Source organism: Ixodes scapularis, unplaced genomic scaffold, assembly GCF_016920785.2.
Source record: "Ixodes scapularis isolate PalLabHiFi unplaced genomic scaffold, ASM1692078v2 PGA_scaffold1__304_contigs__length_218370807, whole genome shotgun sequence".
Lineage (NCBI taxonomy): Eukaryota > Metazoa > Arthropoda > Arachnida > Ixodida > Ixodidae > Ixodes > Ixodes scapularis.
In genome coordinates this window covers 126894138-126902759 of record NW_024609846.1, presented here as the reverse complement: position 1 = coordinate 126902759, position 8622 = coordinate 126894138, and the positions used below count along the sequence as shown (strand labels likewise).

Genomic DNA, 8622 nt, shown 5'->3' with positions numbered 1-8622 from the left:
CGTATTTTGCCGCCTGTTGCCGACAATACGTGCTCTTTTGACGTAGAACTACGTCTTTCGCCGCGCTTGGATGGGGGTGCAAAGTTTAGAAATCGATGTCACGAAAACTTTGTCATGGAACTGACGTCACACAGATAACACCGGAGCGCCGACGGAATTGCATCGGCGCGCTTCTTGATGTCGCTGCTGCCGGGACCCGCGCGTCCTTTCTTGCTTGCTCGCTTGCTCGCATCAACGCGACGCGCTCCTGTTTGATTGAAATGGCGATAGACACCGCTCAGGCAGCCGCGATTTTACGATCTTCGCTCATCGCTCTCGACAGCGTCCGAGCGGCCAAGCTTGCCTGCTCTGCGGAACGTGCAGTTCACGCGACTCTCGTGCGACTCGGCGAAGCATTAAAAACAGTCACAGGAAATTCCACATATCTGCCTCGGAGATAGCAACGCGGGCGGCTGCAGATTTTCCTATATCGGACTCTGAGCCACGGGTATTCGCTTCTTGCGTACCCGACATCCTCATGTGGCAGGAGTCTGTGAACGTTTATTCAGGTGAGGCCGTAGTTCTACGAAAATGTATGCAGCATAGTGACCTATGCACGGACCAATCTTTGTCTGTTATGTCGTTTTATTTTTTTTTTTTTGTTTTTACGAGCCGCCGGGGGCATGCATCAAAGCTCATTTGCCCCCGCTTTCGTCAAAAAAGGCATTTCGCTGCTGTCGCGGCGAGCGAGCGGACCCTCTTCGTCTTGCTTCTGCTTTCCTTTTGAATAGACCCTTTTCAAAATTCCGCGCCATGCTTGTCCGCCATTGCTTGCTCACTTATAGCGAGTTCGTTTCACACGCACTGGCACCGTTCGAGTTCTCTCCCAGAATGCGTCGCACTCACAGAGTGTTGCACGGAAAACTGGACTCAAACGAACTCGCCAAACGCACCGAGTGCAGAATACTGCCGCTGCCGCCATCTATGTTGTAGAAAAGGTACCGACTTCAAACCGAAACTAGCGCCTTTCTGTTCGGAGTGATGCGAGAATGCAGTCGCTACCAACGTTTATCTACGAACGTTGGTCGCTGCAACCTGTAGTTTATAGTTGCGATGACTTCAAGCAGCTAGGCTGCCGTAGAGATAATTACAGACGGCGTAAATTTCCGCAACCAGCTGTCTACAAAGCAGCTGGTTGCGATCTTTCAATTCTTATAACCGTTTACACTGAAGAGAACTGATGATGCTGTCCGAGCAGAAGCTTGATCCGTTTGAGCCTGGTATTATTCGTGAACCACTGAAAGGGTACGGCTTAAAACTAGCCTGTTGGAATATCCAGCAAAACTGGGACTTTCGATTTGGATCGTCATTATAGGTGGATAAGATATTAATTAGCCTTGGTGAGGGCGTCGGTATGGTGATAGACATCTCGGGGGCCGCTGTTGCGTTTGTTCTGAGCATTTCTTTACACACTGGTATATTTCAGCGTTTGTGCGGCAGCAGAGCGATTTAAAACCTGCAAATAAATCACGGGTTGTCAATTGCTTCCTTCGTGAAATAGCAGACGCTCACAGTTCAAGCTCGCGTTTGATTTCGTTGCCCGCGGGACGCGATTTCTATCAGAAAATATACTTTTTTTTTTTTTTTTTTTCCGTTCGGTTTCGCGACACATTGTAGCAGACGAACCCTCGTCGTCTGCTCCCGCTCCTCGCCGGCCCCACCGCAGCGAGGCATGACGGGATTGCATTTTGGCGCACTCCCGATTTTCTCGGTGCAGCGAGTGCATGCACGCGTGGGGTGTCAGCGCTGAAATGAACTCGGAGAGTGCAACCACTCGTGGAGTGCCGGTTGAAACGAACCCGTTCCACGCTGCGAGTGGGCACGCGTGGGCACGAGTGCCGTGAAACGAACTCGCTATTACTCTGAACAAGTATTGGACACGAAAAATGTGTCAGCGTTCTACACGAGCCTGGCTCAGCTCGTATTGAAAACGAGTGCTGCGTCAGCGTTCGGCAGATACTCGGATCTAATCACGTATTTTGTGCTCAAGGATGGATGGATGGATGTAAATGGCTATACCCTCTGTAACGGGCGGCAGGTTGCGCCACCTAGCCTAAGTCTAAAAAGACAGACATATGATTCCTCCCGGCTTTGTAAGCCCGTTTTCTTCCACTATTACCAGGCAGTTTGGGATATCACCATGAAATGGCGATCATCAATATTTCTCGATTGACTTTTGAAAAGGGTCGCTTATAAGGGGTCCCCAGCACCTTTTTCGCCTTTCTCTGTCAGATTTTGTTTAGCATGAGCACTGCAACGATTGCCGTCCCCGAGAGGTTCTATTCCTATGCGGAGCGCAAGTTCGTCTGCTTCTTTTGCAGGCGTTGTGGTGACGTCAGAACGTCGAGCTCTGATTGGCTCTGATTGAAGGATAGTGGGTAGACCTCAAAGCACGCTACCTTGAGGTCTACCCCCTATCCTTCAATCAGAGCCTTTTAAATCTGGGCTTTTATGACGTCCTCATAACTTCTGCAAAAGAAGAAGATGAACTAGCGCTCCCATAGGTATTTCGTGCCATCTGGAAGCTTGCTTTCTTTTTATTTTTTTTTCCGCCTTCAATTTGGTTTTCCAAAATGTTTCGTATATTATTGTTTGCGAAATGTTTGCAGTTAATATATATCGTTGGTCTTTGCTCTGGTTCATGGGCGACACCTGTCGATTAGCGCACGCACCAGTCACAACGCAGATATGAGCCGAGTGTACAGGATGCCCCCCCCCCCCCCCCCTACCCCCCCCCCCCAAAAAAAAAAAAAAATATTTCTTTTTTTTTTTTTTAAATAAACTGCATCACCGAAAGCTTATTCTCCGTCCAAATGTCGCCCTAGCGGTCCGTACCAGATGCGAAAGTTTCCGAACTAAGCGTTACCTTATTCGAAAGTTACGAGTGATTTTCTGAAATTTTCAATGGGAAAATGGGTCCCATTTTTGCCTGTTTTCGCTAACTGACGCCATAGAGCCGCGTGTAATACAGGTCCATTGACCGCCATTTTCCCATTCTAAAAAATTTAGGAAATCGCTTATATTTTTGCCTAAGGTAACGGTTGGTGCTGAATATGTAGCATCTGGTGCCGACCTCTAGCGCTACAGTTGGGCGAAGAATGAGCGTTCAGTGATGCATAGTTTATTTTGCAATTAATTAAAGTTTTTTTTTAGTTTTTTTTTAGGGGGGCATTTTGTACTTGCTTTTCGTGGAGTCCCCAGGGGAAATGTGTGTTTCTGTGTGTGTGTTTGAGGGCGGTCTTATGTCGTGTTATTTTATTGGCATAGACGAGAAGTTAGTGAAAGAGATTTTATTTGATAGATTATTGGGAAGGAAGCGTTTTCAGAAAGAATTCAAAAAGCCGGTTTTTCTAAAACTTTAGGAAAAATTAAGAGTAAGTCAACATATTTGAACTCTATATTTCGATTACAACGTGTCCTTTCATTGTAAGTTCAGTATTGAAGAGACATTGTGACGTACAGGAGGTCCGCTGAATAAGTTGGGTTTATTATTTTCAGAGTCAGTAAAATTAACTTTTTTTAACATACGTATATTAGCATTCAGCAAAAGCTAATTGAGCGAATATAATTTTATACGCACGTCAACAAAACGTTTACCAACTAATAACCCTCTGGTGGCCAAGTGAACTATTCACAGTGAAGCTAGGTGAGTATCTAGTGGATGACATCAAAGGTAATTATATATCCATTGAACCGCAAGCGTCACATCAATGGAAGCACATCTATATCTGCCTAACCTCTCTTTCGCCGTAAAACTGCTCGTTTATGTTCTTTTTTTTTTTCACGAGATAAATTATACTAACGCGTACTTAAGCCAATGATTTTTCACCAGTGCATTTCACCGGCCATTCGCTCCCGGAATATAATCTTGAATGTAACCACCTTCCGGCTTCTATCATCTCTACAGTTAATAGTAAAGTGTTCAAAGACTCTGTTGACACCCTTTGTGTTTTGAATCACCATAAAATAAGTGTAACGTTACTTTTTTTCTTCTGATAGACTTATTTTTCTCTATAATGACGACGGCCCTGAAAGTATTAAAATAAAAAAATAAAAAAAATTCAAGACGGAGCTTTCTGGAAACCTCGAGGGCAAGTGAAAGCATCAAGCAGATGTTCCACAAAGAAAAACACCTGGAAACGCAGCTCTGAGAGGAGTTCGGGACTCTTAGTCAGAAGTACAGCCAGAGTCCTTCAAACTTCGACCAGAGTTCCGTCGGAGTGGTACGGTACCATAGCGATCATTTTTGTTTGGTGACCCACTCTCAGTGAGCTACCACAAATTCGCGATGACAAGTGGATAAAAAACAATTTCTCGTACACCGAAATTTTGTTACGTCTGTAGTTGATCACTGTATGCAAACACCAATCACTCTGTACTGGTCTCTAATAAAGTAAGTTATACGTTTGTTATTTCATTGGTTCTTAAACAAAACGATGCTTAGCAGGCAAAAAAGAGCGAGTTATGAGTTTGCATCGCCTCTATTGATGGCGCTGCTCGCGGAGCTGAATTTTGACGGTAATATCGGTATAAAGAATTTTTTTGAGGCAAAAAGAAGGAATTAAGAATAATAATAATTTGGAGAATGTTGCAAAAAAAAAAAAAAGTTTGAACAGTTGACTGAGAGTGCAGAGGTGAAGACGCTTACATTCGCAAGAAACGCTGCCAGTGCGATGACGCGTCACCGCGAGATATTGGTGGCACATTTAAAGTGGGTTCGAAATTACGATCCAACTTTCTGCTTGCAATACTCCTAGTGGTACTAGCTTGATTATCGGCTCTTAGCCCCCTGGTCGACGCTAGTGCCACCCGTGGCCGCGTACCAAGCTCTCCCATAGCGTTATGGAGAAGCTTCGTAAACAGGTACGCAGTGAATGACTCTGGTATATCTAATACCATCCCTGACTCGGACAGCAAGCACTTTTTTTAAAAACAAAATGCTTCTAGAGATGGCCAGTTCAGAACTAGTCTGGTCTATGCTGTAGCAATATCCAATCTCTGTGTACCAATATCTGTATACCTGTTATACCTCTAGTCAAAACACTCTTTGTGGTAGCGTAAATTCCGAAAATGTGAGCAGTCTCGACACAATATCATATTATTTGATCCGTATCTAATCATATTTAGGCACGTGTACAATCGGGTAGCGTGCCTCTTATTCTTCACGTGTGAAGTTCTTGATTAAGAACTTCACTATGCTTGTTTTCACCTCATAAACCGTAGTAAAAACAAAAAGAAAAGCTTGGCTCCTTTTGCAGTGTTACCAATTTTCTTCTTTGTGTAGTGAATGAACACGCTTGTATGTGCTTTGATAAGATCAGCTTTTAGTTATTTTGTCAAAACATACACGTTTCAAACGTAAAATCTTTGAAATGTTCATTCAACTATGTGGGTACTAACGTTGCAGTGTTTTTAGGAACAAAAATACCCAAATACCTAAAGTGAAAAAAACGCTTTTTAAAGAAATCTGGTTGTCCCTCTATCGGTCTATATGTAAATAGCACAAAAAAAATAAACAACAAAAACAACAGAAGGAATAAATTAATGACTTATTGTTCATTGTGCCCCAAATAGCTGGACGGCCTTAAAGACCGACGACCAGTTCGCGCTTTCCACTTTTCCCTCGCTTCCTCCTCTCCCCCCTTCTACCCTGTCCACCGTTGCCTGTTTCCTCCTCCTCCATAGTGGGGAGGATCTTCTGCCTTGCAGAATCTCGAGTCTGGTCGCCGGTCTTTAAGAAGGGTGCACAAAACAAAAGACAAAAAAAAAAAAAGACCAGCAAGTAATTATTTGTAGTACACTCCTCCTGAGCTTTTCAGCATTATCAGTAAAGAAGTTCGCGTCAGGATTATCTAAACTGTCATACATACGCTGCATGCGTCTCGATGGGGCGCCAGATTCAATGTCAGATGAAAAAAAAAAAGGTCGTGAATCTATTTTTTTGTTGAGGAACAAGAAATGAGATTTTACTTGATAACAGGGGGGGAATCAATAACAGACAGACGTTAGGAACGAGGTTCAGACAGACAGAGCGCTGTCTGTGCACATCGTGAGCGTTAATACATCAAAGCTAAACTTAGCTAACTAGTCCGAATTTTATCATTCTAAACAATAAATCACATTTACTTTGAGCAAGAATGAGATTCACAATTATTCTTTCTTTTTTTTTTTTAGGTTTACAGCGACACTTCTCCGATTACTTTGAATCAATCTATAGAAGTCACTCGGTGCATCCAAGGTTGCAAATTTGCTAGCAGACCTGTCATTTCGGTTATTCATTGTAGGCAATAGACTGTTAGACCAGTGTTAACCCCTAATACGTTTACGGGATATTTTGGCGTCCCAAAAGCTATAGTCATGTTTAGGTAAACGGATTGTGAAGAACTGAGCGTGCAAAGCAAGCGGTCGTTATCTTGACCATAACATGAACTTTAATGTTCATCTAATCGAAACAGCTGTCAACCTTGGTGACTCCTTCGACGTATATACTGTATAATCCTCATTTTCTAGAATAAAAAATAAATGCCGAGACACCCACGCGTTTGGATGATTGAGTAAGTAAATGCGGTGTCTACATTAGAATTTCAGTATGATGGCGCTTCCATGTTGGTGACCTAAGCCTGAGTTGGCACAGGGAGACTTTCAGTGACTTAGACTTTATGTGCGTTAACATTTGCTGACACGTGATTTCTACTTTATAGTCGATTAAACATTAAAACGAGTTTGAATGAGTTGGTTCATACAAAATTAAGATATTAAAAGCGCGAACAATACGTTTACACTCCAATCCATTGTTTTCTACTTTTACAGTACTTTGTTTGCTTGTTTTACAGTATATATTTAAAGTATTTACAGTATTTGCAATATCTGATAGAGTTCTAAGGTGTCAACTTATCCTCTAAAACAATTCGAGAAAAATACAGACCTTTGTCAATTTTAACATCTTGCGAAAAACCTGCAATAAAGAATCGCATACAACCATTGATCTGATCCTTGACTTGAACATGTTTCATTGAAATCGGTGCTATTTCTACGTTACAAATCTTCTCCAGCGGCTGTTTTATAGGCTAAATATTACCAAGAGAAGCATTATACTGACTAAAGTTTTGAAAATGTAACAAAATACAACCTTCTTTATTTGTTCCATCTACTCTCGTTATGAACGAAAATAAGGCTGTCGTTTTAGGGAAAAATTAAGTTTATGGTGGTATCATTAACATACTAACTTTCACATTGCTCAAAATACTTCTGCTTTCAAATAGTTTGCCAAGCTGGCTAATTCACCTTTTGTGGGAATGAAGTTGACATATTTTCACAAAAACCTTCTGAAAGTCAGAAATTTATCGTTCGGTGTTTATAATTAAGAGGGATAAGCGAATATTGAAACTTTAAATGACTATTACTGTGTCATGACCTTCATCAGTAACATTTAAACTATGCTGTCCTAGTACCACATCTTGCGGCTTACATACGAATAACACATGTACCGTCTCCCTCAAAGTTAACCGAGTCACTTCAAAAACGCTGAAGAGGTTATACTGCGCAAAACTAAAATCTGGATTAACTACGTTGGTATACAATGTATTACGTGTGACTATACATTTTCTAAATGTTTTACCGTGAACACAGCATTGGTTTCACGAATGAAGTCGCAATTCAATCGGCACCCCTCGACTCCACCCACTTAGCAACGTGGCCATGTTTCGGTAGCAAAAAGAGACTGACAGAGAGAGCGTAGATCTGTTATTGTTTGCCTGGTCACTAGATGGCAATTGCTGCTATTTTTAAAACTTCGTATTTTGTAATTACTCGAGTTCTAACATAGTGAAAATATGTGTGTACGTTAAGTAATCTAAGTAGTTTTCATATCAATAATGTTGATTTTCTATTTTAGTGTTGAGTTTTTTTATGCAGGTAGGTTCATTCTGTAGGTAACTGTGTTGTAGAACATTAAACAAAACCTTTTTCTAGCGCTTTTGTTGAATTTTGAGGCTTTGTACTGGTTTGGCCCCATCAAGCAATCAAATAGCAAAACGATAATCGTGGACGTTGTGTTGATATTCTAGGGCTAGCAGTGTTGGCTGTTTTATCGGGGAGGCACTCACTTGATCGAATGACGTTTTAGCGAACGCCCACGTTTTACCGAATGACACTTTAGCGAATAGTCGAACGCCGCGAAGCGGCGTTTTCGGGTGGGCCAAATGGGTTCACATTTTTGTAATGAGCCTCCGCAGACTGTCGCCGCGAAGCGGCGTAAAGCGCAGGGCGAGGGATGGGTTAACGCGCGCCCCCGTTATTCGCTAAAACGTCGATTCGCTCAAATGTCGCTGTTCGCTAAAATGTCATTCGCTCATGTGATATGGACCCGTTTTATCGCGTGGTGGGACGAGCACCTAAGTTCACGGCGTTTCGGAGAGGCAAGTAAAGTGCATATTTTTTTACCGTAAAAATAGACTAGGCATCTCCGAACGCTGTCTGCAACTAAATGTAGGGCTAGCAGTCATAACCAGATGAAAAAAATTCACTGGGTAGCCAAGACTATGTTTATATAGAGGGCGTTATTAATACCAAAGGTCGCATTAG

The 8622-nt window shown here is 42.4% G+C and overlaps 1 long non-coding RNA gene across 1 annotated transcript in view; it reads left to right on the top strand.

The window, feature by feature from the left end:
* Positions 1 to 467: 467 nt before the first annotated feature.
* The window catches only part of LOC121836151, a 197171-nt gene continuing 189016 nt past the window's right edge, over positions 468 to 8622 (top strand). Inside the window, exon 1 of the long non-coding RNA XR_006077805.1 lies at positions 468 to 548. This is a non-coding gene — a long non-coding RNA (uncharacterized LOC121836151). The remainder of the gene's footprint in view (positions 549 to 8622) is intronic.